At 42.4% G+C, this 21,213-nt stretch overlaps 1 protein-coding gene across 1 annotated transcript in view; it reads left to right on the forward strand.

Annotated features, from left to right (window-relative positions):
- The window catches only part of LOC124778838, a 326,007-nt gene that overhangs the window by 226,788 nt on the left and 78,006 nt on the right, over positions 1-21,213 (forward strand). The window lies entirely within an intron of this gene.

A 21,213-nucleotide genomic window follows, 5' to 3' on the forward strand; every position in this document is an offset into this window, starting at 1 on the left:
AAATGATTATTAGAAAGACTGCCCCAGGATAGAGAAAAGTCGAAACAATTTTCAGTGAAATAAAAAGCAAGAGCGGTAACATTAAGAGAGGAATGGAAATTCCTCTGTTAAATGCATTTGGGAGAGCAGATAAACGGAGAAAGTACACTGAAGATCTGTGTGAGGGGCAGGATTGTCTAATGACGTGATACAAGAAGAAACAGAAGTCGATGACACAGAGATAGAGAATGCAGTATTAGAATCACAATTTATACTGAAGCGCCAAAGAAACTGGTATAGGCATGAGTATTCCAATAAAGAGAGATGTAAATATGTAATACGGCGCTGTGGTCAGCAAGGCCTATATAAGACAACAAGTGTCTGGAGCAGTTGTTAGATAGGTTATTGCTGCTACAATGGTAGGTTATCAAGATTTAACTGATTTTGAACGTGGTGTTACAGTCAGCGCTCGAGCGAAGGGACACAGCATCTCCGAGGCAGCGATGAAGTGTGGATTTTCCCGTACGACCACTTCACGAGCGTACCGTGAACATCAGGAATCCGGTAAAACATCAAATCTCCGATGTCGCTGCGGCCGAAAAAAGATTCTGCAAGAATGAGACCAACGACGACTGGAGACAATCGTTCAGCGTGACATAAGTTGCTGCCGATTTCAGTGTTGGGCCATCAACACGGGTCAGCGTGCGAACCAGTCAACGAAACATCATCGATATTGGCCTTCGGAGCCGAAGGCCCACTCGTGTATCCTTGATGACTACACGACACAAAACGTTACACCTCGTCTGCACCCGTCTACACCGATATTGGACTGTTGATGACTGAAAACATGTTGCCTGGTCGGACGACTTTCGTTTCAAATTGTATCGAGCGTATGGACGTGTACGGGTATGGAGACAACCTTATGAATCCATGGACACTGTATGGCAACAGGGGACTGTTCAAGCTGATGGAGGATCTGTAACGGTGTGTGGCGTGTGCAGTTGGAGTCATATGGGACCCCTGATACGTCTAGATACGACTCTGACAGGTGACACGTAAGTACGCATTCTGTCTGTTCAACTGCTCCATTCAAGTCCATTGTGCATTCTGCCGGACTTGTGCAATTCCAGCAGGACAATGCGACACCCAACACGTCCAGAATTGCTACAGAGTGGCTCCAGGAACACTCTTCTGAATTTAAATACTTCCGCTGCCCACCAGACTCCCCAGGCGTGAACATTATTGAACATGTCTGGAATGCCTTGCAACGTGCTGTTCGGAAGAGATCTCCACCCCCTCGTACTAGCCGGCCGAAGTGGCCGTGCGGTTAAAGGCGCTGCAGTCTGGAACCGCAAGACCGCTTCGGTCGCAGGTTCGAATCCTGCCTCGGGCATGGATGTTTGTGATGTCTTTAGGTTAGTTAGGTTTAACTAGTTCTAAGTTCTAGGGGACTAATGACCTCAGCAGTTGAGTCCCATAGTGCTCAGAGCCATTTGAACCATTTGAACTCCCTCGTACTCTTACGAATTTATGGACAGCCCTGCGGGATTCATGGTGTCGGTTCCCTCCAGCACTACTTCAGGCATTAGTCGAGTCCATGGCATGTCATGATGCGGCACTTCTCCGCACTCGCGTGGGCCCTACACGGTATTAGGCAGGTGTACCCGTTCCTTTGGCTCTTCAGTGTAAAAGGGCTTTTTAAAGACTTAAGACCAAATAAGGCAGAAGGGCCAGATAACATTAATTCGGAATTTCTAAAATCATTGCAGGAAGCGCTCCAAAGACCGTCCCCATGCCATGGATTTGGACGCTTAGCGCAAGCAAAGACGTAAGCTTGACGCTTTTAGGAGCGCAGGATCGGCATTTTCAAAGGTGGTGCCGGCCGCTCGCACCACGTGACGTCACTCTGTCCTGGGCAAGGCCTACGAGAAAGACAGGCTGCGTCGCATACGTCACGAAGGTAGTCCTGCGCTCGCTCGCTCAGATCAGCAGACAAACTACTATTCTACACATGTTAACACGTAATTAGGCGTGTCTGTACAAATGAAAACTGAATCTTCTGCTGGAATCCGCTGTTATAGAATCTTACTTTTATTAGTCCTAGAATAATGAGAAGTCCACGTGTAACCTCCCCCTTACCAATTGACCTATCCAGCTTGCGATATAAAATATGACCGTGGATCGCGTGTATACCTAATGGAATTTTTCTAATATTATAAGACTATCTTTCCCGAAGAAGTAATACCGATAAGTAGGGGGAAAGTGTACAACCGATCTTTCTGATAGAAAAGTCTACTAAAAATAAAAATAAAGTAATTAAACCGAGCAGGGCTACAATTTGGAAAAATGAAAGTTATTTTGTGCATTCACTCGCGAAAAACACTGGACAGAAAAGGGGTGCCACTGGTCATGAATCCAAAAGTTACACTAATGAACGCCCACTAGGGCGATTTACATCCAAAATCCTGTACAAGATGATGGGAAAGAAAAACATTTATTATTAAACACTGACGTGGCAACTGAAGGTTGTCACGTTTTTGACACTAATTTTAAGTGAGTATGTAATGATGAAGAAAACTGAGAAGTCACTTTTATGTTAAGTTTGTCATTAAATTTTGAAAAAGGCAATCGAGTAATGATTTGAAAATATCCACTTAAATTGTATGTTAGTATTGAACTTCGTTACGTGAAGAATGACTTTCAGAGACCTCAACATAACGTCATCAAAGAAATTTAGAGAAAGGCAAACCCTTTTTACTTTGCAGTTACTTAATTTTCAAATTGGATTTCATATTATTGTCTGAACAACTGAGCCTTTTTTTTTACTGACTTGAATAGAATTAAATACTACAATACGTACCAAACCAAAGAACCATGTGCTTCAAGCTATAAGTAAAATAAATAAAACTTCCGCTGTCTCAATTTGTGCGTTTTCTTTAGATCTGTTTTTTCCAGTGATAGATTCTCAAACTTCGGTTAGCATATAAGGAAATAAGGAAACAACGACCCTGCTTGGTAACAATGTCTGGGGGCAATGAGGACACAATCGCCCTAAATTTAACTGATTATTATTTAAATAAAGTTCATTAATCAAATCAAATTCAGTTGTGCTGCTGGGTTAGTCGTTAATACTTTCTACCAATGAACAGTCTTACTTCAGTGCTGTGCGTGCGACGGAACTCGGAGCCGACAGCGAATCTGTGTTGCTGGAACTTCTGGTGTTGTTGAAGACGGTAGCACCTTGTGGGGCCACAACTAATTACAGGAACGGGCAATTGTAATTAATACAGCCTCTTCCGCCTGTCCACTGCCCTTCCTCCTGCAACTAGTCATCTGGCCGGCGCGCGTATATGAAGCCGCCGAAATGGTACTCTCTACTGCGAGAGTGTTAACACCACACTTCCGCACACTACAAGCGCTGGAACCCGTCTCCCGGTCTCTCCGCGCGCTCTGCGCAACAACTCCCTACCCAAAGACTTTAAAAGCACCGCTATTATCGTTGCTACTCGATGCAAATAACAATTCCTTTGGCTTTTTCCCAGAGCTTATAAGTTTTACAGTAAAATACAATGAAATGTCAACAGACTTCTACCTAAATGTAATACAGTGAAGCAATGTCCTTGCTTATTAAAAGAAAGCATTTAAATTACAAATATTTACATACAATTTAAAAAAATTGTATATCGGTAGCAGGCGCCATGCATCCTGCATTTTCGGAGCTACACATGGGCCCACTTACAATTTGTCACGGCTGTAATGGTGTACAATAAAATAAAATCATACTAAAATGATTATCAGTTGCGTAAGGCACCACTTCCAGCATGTAATGAGTACTGTTAGCAGAAGAGACTAAATGCTATAAACAAGCCGTTATACCATTTATATCGGGTACTGAAATTAAATTTTGCTGTAGTACTGTTAATCAGTAAGAATTCATAATAGCAGATTCCAATGGAAGATTCAATTCTCGTTAGTACTTACACGCCCAGCTGCAAGTTAACAGGTTTAAAAACGCATTGTGTCTGCTGAGCTGAGCGAGCGAGCGAGTTCAGGCCTACCTTCGTGACGTACGCGCCGCGGCCTGTCTTTCTCGTGGGCCTCGCCTCGCGCCCGGGGCGGGACGCAGTCGCTAGGAGCTGCTGCCCAACACGCCTTCCGCGCATGCGTCACACTGGCCCTCTGTGGAAGGTTCCAGACACTGCCGTTACATCTGTGTAAGCAGAACACCGCACTTGCCCCGGCAGCTAGTGATTTCAAGTCGTGATGGGGATGGCGGAAATAGCAGTCGAAAACTCGAGTGTGTTATTCGAAATCTCGCGGCTTGTAAATAGAGATTTTATTGTACATGCTTATTGCATTAAAATAGATACAGAAACTAATAACTTGTTTTGAAAAGATTTATTTTATTAGATCACTTGACTTAGTTAAGCAGAACGAGCTATAATACCGTATTTTTGTTGACGAAATTTCAAAGAGAATAGGAGATACACTCTGAGAGTTTGCATTTTTTTAGGGGAAGCAACTGTTTCCTTCAAGATCTCTCAAGCAAACAGTACGTACATGTGCCTCTATTTAAGTCCAGTAACTCATTACAAAGTGAAAAACAGTAATTCATTACAAAGTGTGTAAGCAACACAGTGTAGAGTGCTTACTTGATACCTTCTGTAACATCAGGTCCGCTGACTGCGCCTCATGCGCTCACATCTTGCAACTAACTCGTCGAGCTTGTTCACTCGCTAACTTTCGAGTTAGCGCCTCGTCTAACTGATCAACTCCGGGACGTACTCCCTCCCGCCAGACGCGGCAGTCGAAGGAAAAAAAACAGAGCACAGGTTAAATCTCACTTTGGAAACAGAGAGTGTTCGGCTTACCTTGTTTTCAGTTACTTTCTCGTTTGAAGCGCATCTCTCTTTTCGACTATGTTGCAATCCTCTATTCGTGAATGGATGGCTGCGAGCCGTTTACAGCCATTCCCGAGAAGATATGGAAGGGTAAATGTGAGATCTGTGTTTGCGAAAGTATATTGTGTGGAATATATCACCAAATTACTAAATAAAACCAAACATTGAACCTGGGAAACGGAAGAAGTATGTACAAAGATTTCTCAGTATTTGTTTTACTTTAAGCATCGTTCTTATACAAGTGTCCCACACCAATGTAATTTCTCAAATGAGTTGGGCTCAAGCTGGGAGTTGTGCACACGTGTACTTAATTTTATAAACAATTTACTGAACATAAATATTCTTCTTGACAAATGACTATAAGTGATACAACTGAAGCTACTCTGCAGCGCCGGCCGGTGTGGCCGAGCGGTTCTAGGTGCTTCCGTCTGGAACCGTGCGACCGCTACAGTCGCAGGTTCGAATTCTGCCTCGGGCATGGATGTGTGTGATGTCCTTAGGTTAGTTAGGTTTAACTAGTTCTATGTTCTAGGGGACTAATGACCTCAGCAGTTGAGTCCCATAGTGCTCTGAGCCATTGAACCATTCTAGGGGACTGATGACCTCAGATGTTAAGTCCCCCAGTGCTCGGAGCCATTGAACCATTACTCTCTAGCCAAATTATAGTTTTTGTAGAAAGGGGTGAAAGTAACCCTAAAAGGGCCTACACCATTTTTTTGGTTTCTCAAAAAATGGCTCTGAGCACTATGGGACTTAACATCTGAGGTCATCAGTCCCCTAGACTTAGAAATACTTAAACCTAACTAACCTAAGAACATCACACGCATCCGTGCCCGAGGCAGGATTCGAACCTGCGACAGTAGCAGCAGCGTGGTTCCGGACTGAAGCGCCAAGAAACTCTGGGCTGCAGCGGCCGGCTTGTGCCAACAACAATATTTTACAATATATGGCCTTTGGCCGGATACACCCAAGCAGCAAATGGAAACAGCTTCGCAAATATCCATTATACTTACATTTGCAATTAGCACCCAACCAAATCTACTACCATCACAAATAACGCACCAGGACAGTACTAGTATCAACTCGCTATAGTGCTACCTGTGCAGCTATAATTTCCTATACAGTGGCACATACGAAATCAATCACGCTGACAGCGTAATAATGACAAAGTGATTAGCTATATAATGATACACACACACTCTATCACTCTGTCAGGGTAATAATAATAAAGTAAATTTCCGTAAGGCACATACAAAATCAATCACTCTCACAGCGCAAAATTAATGGGATCTATATAGCTTTCGCTTAAGAAAACACTCGCACACGCAGTTTGCCATCCCCAGAATAAAAACAAGCCGCACTGTACACAGGGACTTTCCTTATGAAATATTACTGACAATGGGTTGCACTGAATGCAGCGCCTGCACTCTTTACTGTACGCTATGCTGCATCACTCAACCGATCAAAATACTGCTGTCGGTCGCTAAAGCACGCTCCTAGTGCTCCACTTGCAATGTGGAAGCCGTTGTCTGAATCTCCTTTGGAATCGCCGTCCTCTCGCCCGGAAAAAGACACGAATTTCCCCACTGGGTTGCTTGTGTCAAAACAGTGGCCACACCCCACACTGAGCGTCAGTGAAGTCCCGTACGTAGCTCCCGGGTGCACCAGCTTTGGAGGAGACTTCCCGTACTTGGATGGTCTGCGGACTGATTTCATGGTCAACTTCTCCTCGTGCCTCGGCCCCAGTGGCGCTCGTGTCATTCACGTGCGAGGGCAGCCCATCCCCATACGGTGCACCACAGCGACAAGCCGACAAGCTTAACTCGGGCCCATGCAAAATACACGTGCCGCTCGGCACGGTATCATCTCCCTCTCCCCCTCCCCCTCCGAAACTCTCCCCTCCACCCCTGCCAACTGACTAACAGAGCCACCACATTCTGTAAAGCAATAATGATACAAAAATGATGTGTTGGCAGAAGAGCCAACACCGTATTGCTAGAGGAGGCCGAAATGCACGCGTTTACGCTCACGCAGACTGGCGTGAGGTCTGGAACAATTAAAGGAGTTGAGTCTAATAAATAAAGAACGTAGTTCCTGGAATACTTAACTTTAGTCCAAAATTGGAGAACATCGCTCTTGTTGATACATGAATTATAATCTCAATATAAACTGGTAATGGCGCCTTGCTAGGTCGTAGCAAATGACGTAGCTGAAGACTAAGCTAACTATCGTCTCGGCAAATGAGAGCGTATTTGTCAGGGTAGCATCGCTAGCAAAGTCGTCCGTACAACTGGGGCGAGTGCTAGGAAGTCTCTCTAGACCTGCCGTGTGGCGGCGCTCGGTCTGCAATCACTGACAGTTGCGTATACTAACGGACCGCGGTCGATTTAAAGGCTACCACCTAGCAAGTGTGGTGTCTGGCGGTGACACCACAAAAAAATTGTGCCAATATAACAATGTCGCACATTTCACTTGTTACGATATAACTCACTGATCATATGTCGCTTTAATTGGTGATGTACGTATTTTATATTCCCTTGCTGCAGAAACGTAGTTGAAACAGTGACCGAGGCCACACCGAATAATTTCAAAAGTCCACTTTAAATGTGGCAGGCCCTTTCCCATCAGCATGGATTATCTTTTGCTCATCTTACCGAAAATTCTGATGTACATCCGGTCCCCAGCTCTAAACGGATTAATGCGTCTTTTTTTTTTCCTTGGTCATCAGTCTTCTGATTGGTTCGATGCGACCCTCCACGAATCCTTCTCCTGTGCTGACCTCTTTATCTCAGACCAGCATTTACTGGATGTATTCCAAACTCTGTGTTCCTCTATAGGTTTTGCCCTCTACAGCTCCCTCTAGTACTGTGGAAGTCATTCGCTGATGTCTTAACAGATATCCTGTCACCCTGTCGCTTCTCCTTATCAGTGTTTTCCACATATTCCTTTCCTCTCCGATTCTGCGCAGAACGTTCTCATTCTTTACCTTATCAGTCCACCTAATTTACAACATTCGTCTGCAGCACCACATCTCAAATGCTTCGATTCTCTTCTCTTCCGATTTTCTCGCTGAACTTGTTTCACTACAATACAATGCTGTACTCCAGACGTAGATTCTCAGAAATTTCTTCCTCAAATTAAGGCTTATATTAGTAGACTTCTCTTGGCCAGCAATGCCCTTTTTGTTATCGCTAGTCTGCTTTTGATGCCCTCCTTGCACCGTCCATCGTGGGTTATTTTGCTGCATAGGTAGCCGAACTCCTTAACTTCATCTACTTTGTGACCATCAATCCTGATTTTAAGTTTCTCGCTATTCTCATTTCTACACTTTTCATTACCTTCGTCTTTCTTCGATTTACTCTCAATCTATACTCTGTACTCATTAAATTGTTCACTACGTTCAGCAGATCATGTAACTCTTCCTCACTTTCACTCAAGACAGTAATGACATCAGCTAATCCTATCATTGATATTCTCTCACCTTGAATTTTAATTCCACTCTTTAATCTTTCTTTTATTTCTGTCATTGCTTCCTCAATGTACAGATTGAACAGTAGGGGCGAAAGGCTACATCCTTGTCTTACACCCTTTTTAATACGACCACTTCGTTTTTGGTCGTCTACTCTTAATACTCCCTCTTGGCTGTTGTACAAATTGCATATTATCCGTGTCTCACTATAGCTTACCCCTAATTTTCTCGCCGGCTGAAGTGGCCGTGCGGTTAAAGGCGCTGCAGTCCGGAACCGAGCGACTGATACGGTCGCGGGTTAGAATCCTGCCTCGGGCATGGATGTTTGTGATGTCCATAGGTTAGTTAGGTTTAACTAGTTCTAAGTTCTAGGGGACTAATGACCTCAGCAGTTGAGTCCCATAGTGCTCAGAACCATTTGAACCTAATTTTCTCAGAATTTCGAACATCTTGCACCATTTTACATTGTCGAACGCTTTTTCCAGGTCAACAAATCCTATGAACGTGTCTTGATTTTTTTTTTTTTTTTAGTATTGATTCTATTGTCAACCAAAATGTCAGAATTGCCTCTCTCGTGCCTTTACCTTTCCTAAAGCCAAACTGGTCATCTAACACCTCCTCAATTTTATGTTCAATTCTTGTATATATTATTCTTTTCAGCAGCTTGGGTACATGAGATGTTAAGCGAATTTTGCGATAACTCTCGCATTTGTCGGTTCTTGCAATATTCGGAATTGTGTGATGATGTTTTTCCGAAAGTCTGATGGCATACCGCCAGTTTTATACATTATACACACCAACGTGAATAGTGGTTTTGTTGCCACTTCCCCAGTTGTATTCTTTCCACCTATCCGCTCTCTCCTCTGCATTTATCAGTGGGATTCCAGTTGCACTCTTAATGTTATGACCATTGCTTTTAATGTCACCGAAGGTTGTTTTAACTTTCCTGTATGCTGAGTCTGTACTTCCGGCAATCATTTCTTTTTCGATGTCTTCACATTTTTCCTGCACGTCCTATTTACTTCATTCCTCAGCGACTTGTATTTCTCTATTCCTGAGTTTCCCGGAACATTTTTGTACTTCCTCTTTTCATCGATCAATTGAATTATTTCTTCTGTTACCCATGGTTTCTTCGCAGTTACCGTCTTTCTACCTAGGTTTTCCTTTCCAACTTCAGTGATGACCATTTTTAGAGATGTCCGTTCCTCTTCAACTGTTCTGTCCACTGAGCTATTTCTTATTGCCGTATCTATAGCCTTAGAGAACTTCAACCGTATCTCGCCATTGCTTAGCACTTCCGTATCCCACTTGTTTGCTTATTGATTCTTCATGACTAATGTCTTATACTTCAGCCTACTATATTGTAATCTGAGCATACCATACATCTGTTCCTGGGCACACCTTACAATCCAGTGTCTGATTTCGGAATCTGTGTCTGACCATGATGTAGTCTAACTGAAATCTTCCCGTGTCACCCGCCTTTTCCAAGTATACCTTCTCCTCTTGTGATTCTTGAACAGAGTATTCACTATTACTAGCTGAAACTTGTTACAGAACTCAATTAGTCTTTCTCCTCTCTCTTCCCTTGTCAAAAGCCCATATTCTCCTTTAACCTTTTCTTCTACTCCTTCCCCTACAACTGTATTCCCGTCACCCATGACTATTAGATTTTCATATCTCTTTACAAACTGTATTACCCTTTCAATATCCTCATACACTTTTTCTATCTCTTCATCTTCAGCCTGCGACGTCGGCATACATACCTGAGCTATCGTTGTCGGTGCTGGTTTGCTGTCGATTCTGATAAGAACAATCCTTTCACTGAACTGTTCACAGTAACACACTCTCTGTCCTACCTCCCTATTCATAACGAATCCCACTCCTGTTATACAATTTTCTGCTGCTGTTGATAATACCCTTTACTCATCTGACCAGAAATCCTTGTCTTCTTTCCACTTCACTTCACTCACCCCTACTATATCTAGATTGAACCTTTGCATATCCATTTTCAGATTTTCTAGTTTCCCTATGACGTTCAAGCGTCTGACATTCCAAACCCCGACTCGTAAAACGTTATCGTTTCGTTGATTATTCAATCTTACCCGATTGTAATCCTGAGTTCCTTGGTACAAATCGCCAATAAATTTTTCCAGGCCATACACCATCTCTCTCTCTGATCTGCTTGCGTGATATGTTACTAAGAAAGAAACCCTCAGCTGACCCGTTTTAGTGTATCCAGAGGTAGATACTGACTCGGATCACAACTTGATAATGATAAAATGCAGGCTGAAGTTAAAGAGTGTAGTCAGGAATAATCAGTGAGCAAGGAACCGGAATATGGGTATTCTGAGGAAAGAAGAGATACGCTTGAAGTTCTCTGAAGCTACAGATACTGTAATAATGAATCGCTCAGCAGGCAGTTCAGTTGAGGAAGAATGGATATATCTATGAAGAAGAATCGCAGAAGTTGGAAAGAAAAATTTAGCTATAAGGAAGGAAACAGCGGAGAAACCATTTGTAACAGAAGAAATCAATTTATCGATGAAAAAAGGAAGTGCAAAAATGTCCACTGAAATTCAGGAATAAAGACATGCAAGTCACTTAGGAATGAAATAAATAGGAAGTGCAGGAATGCAAAGGCACAATGGCTGCATAAAAATGTGAAGAAACAGAAAAGGAATTGATTGTCAGAAGTGCTGACTCAGCCCATACGGAAGTCAAAACAACCTCCGTTGAAATTAAAAGCATGGCCGGTAACATTAAGAGTGCAATGGAAATTCCACCGTTACGTACAGAGAAGAGAGTGGATAGGTGGAAATAGTACATTGAGGGCATGTATGAGGAGGAAGACTTGTCTGATAATGTGAAAGAAGAAGAAACAGGAGTCGATTTAGAAGAGATAGGAGATCCAGTATTAGAATTGGAATTTAATAGAACTTTGGAAGGCTTAAGATCAAATAAGGCAGAAGGGATAGATAAAATTCCATCAGAATTTCTAGAATCATTGGGGACCGTGGCAACAAAACGACTATTCACGATGGTATGTAGAATGCATAAAATTGACGATATACCATCTGACTTTCAGAGAAACAACATCCACACAATCCTGAATATTGAAAGAGCCAACAACTGCGAGGGTTATAGCACAATCCGCTTATCAGCTCACACACCCAAGCTGCTGAAAAGAATAGAACACACAAGAATTGAAAATAAAATTGAGGGTGTGTTAGATGACTATCAGTCTGGCTTTAGAAAAGGTAGAGGCACCAGAGAGGCAGTTCTGAAGTTTCTGTTGATAATGGGAGCAATACTGAAGACAAATCAAGACACGTTCATAAGATTCTACGACCTTGGAAAAGCGTTCGACAACGTCTAATGGTGCAAGATTTCGGAAATTCTGAGAAAAATGGGGGTCAGCTATGGGGAAACACGGGTAATATGCAATATGCATAAAAGACCACATGGAACAATAAGAGAGAAAAACAAGAGGAAAGTGCTGGGATTAAAAGGGTGTAAGACAGAGAAGTAGTCTTTTGCCCCACTGTCCAGCCTATGCACCGAAGAAGCAATGACGGATATAAAAGAAAGTTTCAAGTGCGGAATTAAAATCCACGATGAAAGGATATCAGTGGTAATACTGCTTCTCTCAGTGAAAGTGAAGAAGAATTACAGGATCTGCTGAATGGAATGAACGATGCAGAATATAGATTGAGATTAAATCGAAGAAAGACGAAAGTAATGACAATTAGGAGAAATGAAAACAGTGAGAAACTTAACATCAGGATTGGTGATCACGAAGTAGATGAAGTTAATGAATTTTGCTACATGTGCAGCAAAAATCCCACGACGGACTTAGCAAGGAAGACATAAAAAGCAGACTAGCATTGACAAAAAACGCATGCCTGGCCAAGAGAAGCCTTCTAGTATCAAACTAGGCCTTAAATTGAGGAATAAATTTCTGGAACTGTACGTTTGGAGCACAGGAGGGAGAAATTTCTGAGTCTGTACGTTGGGAGCATAGTGAAACGTGGTCTGTGGGAAAACCGGAAAAGAAGTGAATAGAAGCATTTGAGACGTAGTGTTACAGAAGAATGACCTAATAAAGTAAGAAATGAGATGGTACACCAGAGAATCGGCGAGGAAAGGAGTATATGGTAAACACTGAAAAGTCTTTTTGACAGATGGTAGGACATAAGCTAAGACATCGCGGAATAACTATCATAATACTAGAGGGACTTGTAGAGGGTAAAAAACTGTAGAAGAAGACAGAGATTGGAATACATCTAACAAATATTTGACGATATAGGTTGCATGTGCTACTCCGAGTTGAGGTTGACACAGGAGGGGACAAACTAGTCAGACGGCAGACGACAAAAAAAAAAAAGAAAGAAAGAAAGAAAGAAACTCAGAAAAGTACCGGAAACTCGCTTGACCCAATACATCGTAGCTTGTTTGGTCACTGATCTAACAGCAAACAACCAAGAGAACCTTGAAAAGGCATCCACGCATACCACTGGATACTTGTTTCCCGCACGCGACCTGGGTAATGGACCTTCGAAATTGATATACATCCACCTCGGAGTGTCTACAGGTTTCGGAGCTAGCGTACTATGTTTTGTATCCTGTGGGGGGTTTAGTAACGCAACAAGTTAGGTTACCTTCCATTCGGAAAGTGGATGCACTCAGCGACTTTATATGACTTATAAATTATAGTGTGCAGCAATCTAAAAAGGACGACTGATTGCTGCACTCTGTAATTTATAATGCATCAGGTTTGGCACTCTTGGCTTGATGTCCTAACATCACCGTCCATACCCTTCTAAATGAATTCTTTGCGGATCTTAGCAATTCTTTTTAAAAAAGTAAGTGCCTTCTACCTCGCTGCTGTCCTCCCGCCGCCTCTCTCTCTCTCTCTCTCTCTCTCTCTCTCTCTCTCACACACACACACACACACACACACACACACACACACACTCGAAACCGGTGATAACAGGCGAATAACATTGGTACAACGTCCGCGGGTACTGCTATCCTGGGTCGACCTGTATCCCTAGTATTAGCCTACCATTCCTCAAAGTACAGCAACATTGTCACTCCTGCTGAAATGTCTGACCTCAAACTGAAAGGCTGAAATTCGTGAAACCCACCTGGCGATGTGGCCCGTGCATCTCGGCCAGGCCAACACCCAGTTCAGTGTTTGACTGTATCTAACTGCGAGGGTTAAAGTTCCAAATAAAACCTGAATTGTTTCAGAGTGGACATAACCGCCAGTGATCCAAGTTCACAAAGTACTTCCTCTTCAAACGCTTTAGTCCTCTAAGAAGCATACGATTCGGCCTTCTCCTTTCTGGGTACACTTAAAGTAATACAGACGCTTCATCAGCGTCTACATCTATGTCTATACTCCGCAAAGCATCGTGAAGCACTTGGCAGAGGGTACGTCCCATTGTATCAGTTATTAGGGTTTCTTCCCGTTCCATTGACGTACGTAACGCTGGAAGAATGATTGTTCGAATGCCTCTGTTTCTGCTGCAATTATTCTAATCTTACCCTCATGATCCCTATGTGAGCGATACGAAAGGGGCTGTAATATATTCCCCGAGTCATCATTTAAAGACGGTTCTTGAAATTTTATTAATAGACTTTCTCTGGATAGTTTACGTCTACCTTTAAGAGTCTGCTAATTCAGTTTCTCCATTATCCTGTGACACACTTCCACAGATCAAACAAACCTGTGACCATCCGTGCTGCTCTTCTCTCTATACGTTGAATACACCCTGTTAGTCATGTTTGATACGGGTCTCAAACACTCGAGCAATAGTCTAGAACCAGTCCCACGAGTAATTTCTAAGCAATATCTTTTGTAGACTGATTGCACTTTCTAGCAATAAACCAAAGTCTACCACCTGCTCTGCCACATGACTGTGATCATCCCATTTCATCCCTAAAGAATGTTACACCCAGGTATTAGCGCGAATTGACCGATTCCAACAGTGAATCATTGATATTTTAGTCGTAGAACATTACAGTTTTTCGTTTTGTGAAGTGCCCAATTTTACATTTCTAACATTTAAATCAAGTTGCTGATCTTTGCACCACTTTGAAATCTTATAGAGATCTGTTTGAATATTTATGCAGCTTCTTTCGGACAGGACTTCATCCCAAATTGCATCATCTGCATAAAGTCTGAGGTTAATATTAATTTATATTTGTGACTAGGTGGGGCCTTACAGCTGCAAATAACTGAAACTTCATTGTACACGACCATCAGCTGCTTATTTTTATGTTCGGTGCTACCGATTTCGTTATCAAGACGAATCCTAACATACAGATACAACATTTATAATGCACAGGTTCCAATATGCTCACAAAATAAAAATTGTATCGTTACATAACTTAGGAATTACTTTAAAAAGCATAACCAGCTTGTCACTACAACATTTGAAGTGAACAACTTCGATGTAGGTAGAAAAACGTAGCTTCTGTTACAATAAATAATCCCCAAAAAACACAGATATGTAGAAGATGCACACAAGACTATCACACATTGCCAACTGAAGAAAATTGTAACTAAATAAAATATTTAAGAGCGAAGAACAAAGACAAATGGCTATGAATCTAGGAAGAGATCGAAATAGAGTGTCTGTAGCCGTGACATCGATAATATATACATATTACAGGTGCATTTGAGATCTTTGTAGTATTTTGTGATACATCGATTTAACAACGATGTAAAGAATGAAGTGGCTCAATGGAAAACTTAATTAACAAAGAGTATCAGCAAAGCATAATCATAAAAAATCATATAGTAAAGTGACATGTATCGTGAAGGAAAGCGTTACACAACAATCAATTCAAATTAATAAAAATAAACAAAAAAACATGGAATTAAACTCTTTTGGGTTATGTGCCATACTTACGTGAATTTGAGGGAACTAGTGTTTTTCAATCATACCAATCAAATGGGTACGTAAAAAAAATAAAGGTTAAATCTATGGACTAACTGCCTTCCTGGAAATATATAGGAATGGTTAACTACACAATGTGTGGTAGGTTTATAAATAAGCAGCTTTTAAGATGCCACCCTGTGTATGTGACCTCTGTTTCCTGCTCTAAAACTGCTTTTTGTAAGCTAATTTTGTCTTTCCCTGTATGTTTATTGCAATTGTTATGACAAAGTTTTATAAAATTTGGAATTTAGTACTGTGCGTTAACAAATGTTATAACGAGTACAGAATATTATAATACACTATCATGTACCTCTTAACCAGTTAGCTAAATGTCTACGTCTAATGTTAAAGTTGATTGTATCTTTACTTTTTGTCATGGTTGCTACAACAGTTACTTTTTTTTTGCTCAATGTTGCAGTACGTGTGTAACCTGTTCTTATTTATTGTAGTATTTATTATTTTGTTGAACCACAGCCCTCTCTGTAGGTTGTTAATGAGTAATTAGTGATCTTATTATAGCAAACTAATAGATGCCTCCTTTATTTTATTGTTTATAGATATCTTCTCTCCCCCCACACTTTTTCACCTCTCATCACCTTCCCCCCTCCTCATTAGCAACATCTCCTTATATTTTAACACATTTGTTATTCCTTATTAAGCTCATCTTTGATTCCATAACATACATTCCTAACTATTAAATATTTCTATCACAGCCACCCGTCTCCCCTTGCATCTACATTTCATGCTGTATTTAATTTTTCAGTAAATAATTGTCTAATTCATACAGTAACCTTTATATACAATCTCTAGCCCCTCATATTCAGGTTTTATTTCTGTGACGTGGCTTTATAGTTGTTATACGATGTTTTATTACATTTTTTTGACATTTGTTTATGTAAGGTATCCCTTTACAAGTTTCCTATTTTGAATATGTTATTTTAACACATTTTTCAATAGCTAATTGACTATTTCAATTATTAAGTAACCGATGTGATATAAAATCCCTTCATTGTTTGTGTGGTTGTAGCTTTGTTAAGATGACACTGTTTGAGACCCAACTGTTGACATGCTCGTTTGATATGAATAAAAAATATAGCTTCCCTCAGATTTTCTTCTGTATGACACATAGCCTTAAAGGAGGTTAATTCGATGCTTTCTCATTTACTTCTTATTAGTTTGACCTCGCACGTTGTGTAAAGCACTATATGCGTCTTTATGATTATGCTTTGTTGATACTGTTTGTCAACTACTAAATATCTGTGCCTTATGAAGATTATTTATTGAATCGGAAGCTATTTTTTTCTGACTGCATCAAAGTTACTCACTTCAAATGTTGTAGTGACAAGCTGGTTACGCATTGTAATTTCTTTGGTATTTACGCCATAATTTTTATTTTGTCAGCATACTATAACCTGTGCACTTTAAACGTTTCGTCTGTCGGTTAGCCTTCGAATTGATAATGGTCTGCTGACCGATAGCATTGAACATAAAAATAAACAGCTTTTGGTGACCTACATCGAAGTTTTGCAATTACTGTTAGTAATGTCAACAAGGTCATTAATATACACCACGAACAGCAAGGATCCCAACACACTTCTCTGAGTCACACCTGAAGTTACCTCTACGTCTGACAATGTCATCTCTTCCCACTAAAAAGTCCTCAGTACAGTCACAAATATCACTTGATACCCCATATTATCGTAATTTTGACAATAAGCGTAGGTGTAGTACTGAGTCAAATGCTTTTCGCAAATCAAGAAATACTGCAGCTACCCGAATGCCTTAATCGAAAACTTTCAGAATGTCATGTGAGAAAAGTGTGGGATGGTTTCACAAGATCAATGTTTTCGGGTTTCATGCTGGTTGGCACTGAGGTGGTCACTGTATTTAAGATACCTTATTTGAGCTCAGAATATGTCCTAAGATTCTACAATGAACTGATGTCAAGGATACTGGGCGGTAGTTTTATGGATCACTTCTACTACCATTCTTGTAGATGGCTGTGACCTGTGTCTTTTATTTTATTTTATTCTTTTCAAGAACTGGCCACTACTTTTCGCTCGAGGGATCTACGACAGATTATAGCAGAGGAGCTAACCCAGCCGCAAACTGATTATAGAACCTCACAGGGATTGCATCGGATAATGGTGCTTTGTTCAATTTTAACAATTTCAGCCGTTTCTCAAGACCACTGACACTAATACTGATTTCACTCATCTTTTCAGTGGCACGAGGATTAAATTTTCGCGGTTCTCCTGGGTTTTCCTTTGTAAAGCAACATTTGAAAACGGAGTTAAGCATGTGAGCTTTTTCATTGGTACCCCCAGTTGCAGTTCTGTCTCAGTCGACAGGGACTGGACAGTAACTTTTGCGCTACTAATAACCCTTACATGCCCCGCTAGGCTAGCCGCGCGGTCTAACGCGCTGCTTCCCGAGCGGGAAGCCGTGCCAATCCCCGGCACGAATCCCCCAGTGGATTAGTGTCACGGTCCGAAGTGCCGGCCAGCATGTGGATGGTTTTTAAGGCGGTTTTCCATCTGCCTCGTCGAATGCGGCCTGGTTCTCCTTGTTCCACCTCAGTTACACTATATCGGCGATTGCTGCACACACTGTCACAGAAGAAAACACACCGTAATCATTGGTGGAGACTTTAATCATCCAAAAATTAATTGGGAAAATTACTCTACCACGCAAACATTTGGAGTTGGAGTTACACTTGTCTGGTATGAGACGTTTCAGGGAGGGGAGGGGGGTTGTCCACCGGGGGCCGAACCACACAATAACCCTGGGTTCGGTGTGGGGCGGCGGTGGAGCAAATTGGAAATTTGTGGTAAGTTCGATGGGACCAAACTGCTGAGTTCATCGGTCCCTAGGGTGACACACTACTTAATCTAACTTAAACGAACTTACGCTAAGGACAATACACACACCCATGCCCAAAGGAGGACTCAAACCTCCGACAGGGGCAGCCGTGCGAACCGTATCAAGGCGCCCTAGGCCGCACGGCTACCCCGCGTGGCAGGAGGTGGAGCAAGTGGACTGCTGCGGCCTGTTGTGGGGTTGTGAACCACTGAGGGCCACGGCGGGACGAAGGGTCTTCGTCGTTTCTGGGTCCCCGGTTCAATACAAACGCCCACACACACACACATACACACACACACACACACACACACACACACACACACACACACACACACACACCCTTACATGCGACCAGAATTTCGTTGGGTTTTGTGAAATATCATTTGATAATATTCTGCTACAGCAGTCATTGAAGGCATCTCACATTGCTCTCTAGACGGCCAAACGCATTTCATTCAGCATCTTTCTATCTATAGCCATCCGCTTTGTTTTACATCTGTTATGCAGTAGTCTCTGTTTCTTTAGAAGTTTCTTTACAGGCTGTATACCGTGGAGGTTCCCTCCCACTATGAACTATTCTACTGGTTACATATCTGTCCAGTTCATGGTCAACTACTCTTTTAAATTTGACCCACAGTTCCTCTACACGCTCCTGCCCTGTGCTGAAAGTTTCTAGTTCCGCATTGAGATATAAGAGTATTGATTTTTTATCTTGTTTACTGAACGTATGTATCTTTCTGATAGTTTTAGTTGTTCTTTGTACTTTGTTTATAATTGTAGCCAGAGTTGCTTCCTGATCATTGATACCATCCTCAAGGAGATCAGGTCTGTTTGTTGCCATTAGATCCAATATATCTTCATCGTGAGTGAGGTTTCCTTCTATCTGTTCTAGGCAGTTTTCAGAGAAGGCATTTAGTAATGTTTCAAAGGATGTCTTACCATGCCCACCACTAACAAAACTGTAATTTTGCCAGTTAATTGTTGGATAATTAAAGTCTCCACCAATGATTACAGTGTGTTTTCTACTGTGACAAATACACCATCTCCATTTCCCATTTGCCTGCCCTTTCGATATACACTTAAATCTTCCCCAGTCTCACTTATGGCAATTTTAGGGTTTAACCGGCTATCTATACCCAGCATTATGTGAGTTTCAGTGCTTTCAGTCGTGCTTCGAACTCTGGTACTTAGTTGAGAATGGTTCGGCAGTTAACCACTAGGATTTTAATTCTCTCACCTGTGGGAGGCGTTCCTTTCGATCTTACACTGATACCTCTGGATTTCCTGCAACCATCGTTATCTATATTGGACGGAGAGTAGCCTAACCTACAAAAAGCCTTATGTGCACCACACACACACTCAGCTACCTGAGTAGCAGCCCCTGACCCATTTAGGGGGACCCTAGAGTTCTCAACTCTATGGCACTAGTTCAGCCTAGCTTGTGACAGAACCTTCTAAGGCTCTGTTTCAGTCCTTCCACTCGACTCAGAACCAAAGGTCCACAATCAGTTCTGGGGACAATACTGCAAATTGTGAGCTTCGCTGAAACTCCATGCACAAGGTTGATCTTTTCAGCTTTCTCTTCCAGTCCCTGGAATGACCCAAGTACGACCGCAGGGCCCAGATGACAGGCACCATTTTTTCTAACGTGCGCCACAATCTGCTGTTGGTTGCATGCTGTTCCCTCAGTGGCTGCTGAAGTAGCCTCTTCGGCATGTTGACTGACGACCCCAGGCATACACACTGGGAACACCTGGTGTCCTTTCCTGTCCTTGGCTGCCATTTCCCTGAGGGGTACTATCATTCGCAATAATTTGAATTGTTGATGATTAATAGACTCCTACCCGTTTTTGTTTGCTTCCTCTTCTCACCATACAAAACATGTATCCCCAAAACAAGTGAAGTGAGTCCCACTGGTTCGGATTCAGTCAAAGACAGCACCCCACACTTGCTGGTTAGGGGGATCAGTACAAAACCCTGAGTCCTTCCTGGTCAGCATCCACCCTGTACAGGACGCCTAGATATACCATTGATATGTCACTCGCATTCAGATCCTGTACTTTTTTGCCGGGGAGACGGGATCCACAGAATATGATAATACTTGACGTACATCTGGTACTGGTGTCACAGGTACACGCCGGGAGCTCTTCCAGCAGCTGCCAATCGTTTGATAGTAGTCCTGGCGGAATCCAGCTGCTTACGAGCGTCAACCACCTCATCGAGTGTTCGAAAGCAACATTCACAGTGGGGCTGGATTTTAGTTGGTGCAACGTATTACAGGGAAGTGAACAAGTAACTTAACCCGCTAACTGGTCATCGAGGCATTGATATGCATGATGAATTCTTTATCGAAGATCGGTGTTGCTAAGAGGTGGGCACCTATCAAGGTCTCCTCAACCTCTCCAATGCTGCTTGCTGGGATTCGCCCCACTCGGTCCCTAAGTCTACAGATGGGGACGTTTGCAAGACATCAATCATCTGCACGAACAGTTCGACGACGTTTGCAGCAGCATGGACTATCAGCTCGGAAACCATGGCTGCGTTTACCCCTGACGCTGCATCACAGACATGAGCGCCTGCAATGGTGTACTCAACGACGAACCTGGGTGCACGAATGGCAAAACGTCATTTTTTCGGATGAATCCAGGTTCTGTTTACAGCATCATGATGGTCACATCCGTGTTTGGCGACATCGCGGTGAACGCACAATGGAAGCGTGTATTCGTCATCTCCATACTGGCGTATCACCCGGCGTGATGGTATGGCGTGCCGTTGGTTACACGTCTCGGTCACCTCTTGTTCGCATTGACGGTACTTTGAACAGTGGACGTTACATTTAAGATATGTTACGACTCGTGGCTCTACCTTCATTCGACCCCTGTGAAACCCTACATTTCAGCAGGATAATGCACGACCGCATGTTGCAGGTCCTGTACGGGCCTTTCTGGATACAGAAAATGTTCGACTGCTGCCCTGGCCAGCAGATTCTCCAGATCTCTCACCAACTGGTCAATGGTGGCCAAGCAACTGGCTCGTCACAATACGCCAGTCA

The sequence above is a fragment of the Schistocerca piceifrons genome, chromosome 1 (genome assembly GCF_021461385.2).
Source record: "Schistocerca piceifrons isolate TAMUIC-IGC-003096 chromosome 1, iqSchPice1.1, whole genome shotgun sequence".
Classification (NCBI taxonomy): domain Eukaryota; kingdom Metazoa; phylum Arthropoda; class Insecta; order Orthoptera; family Acrididae; genus Schistocerca; species Schistocerca piceifrons.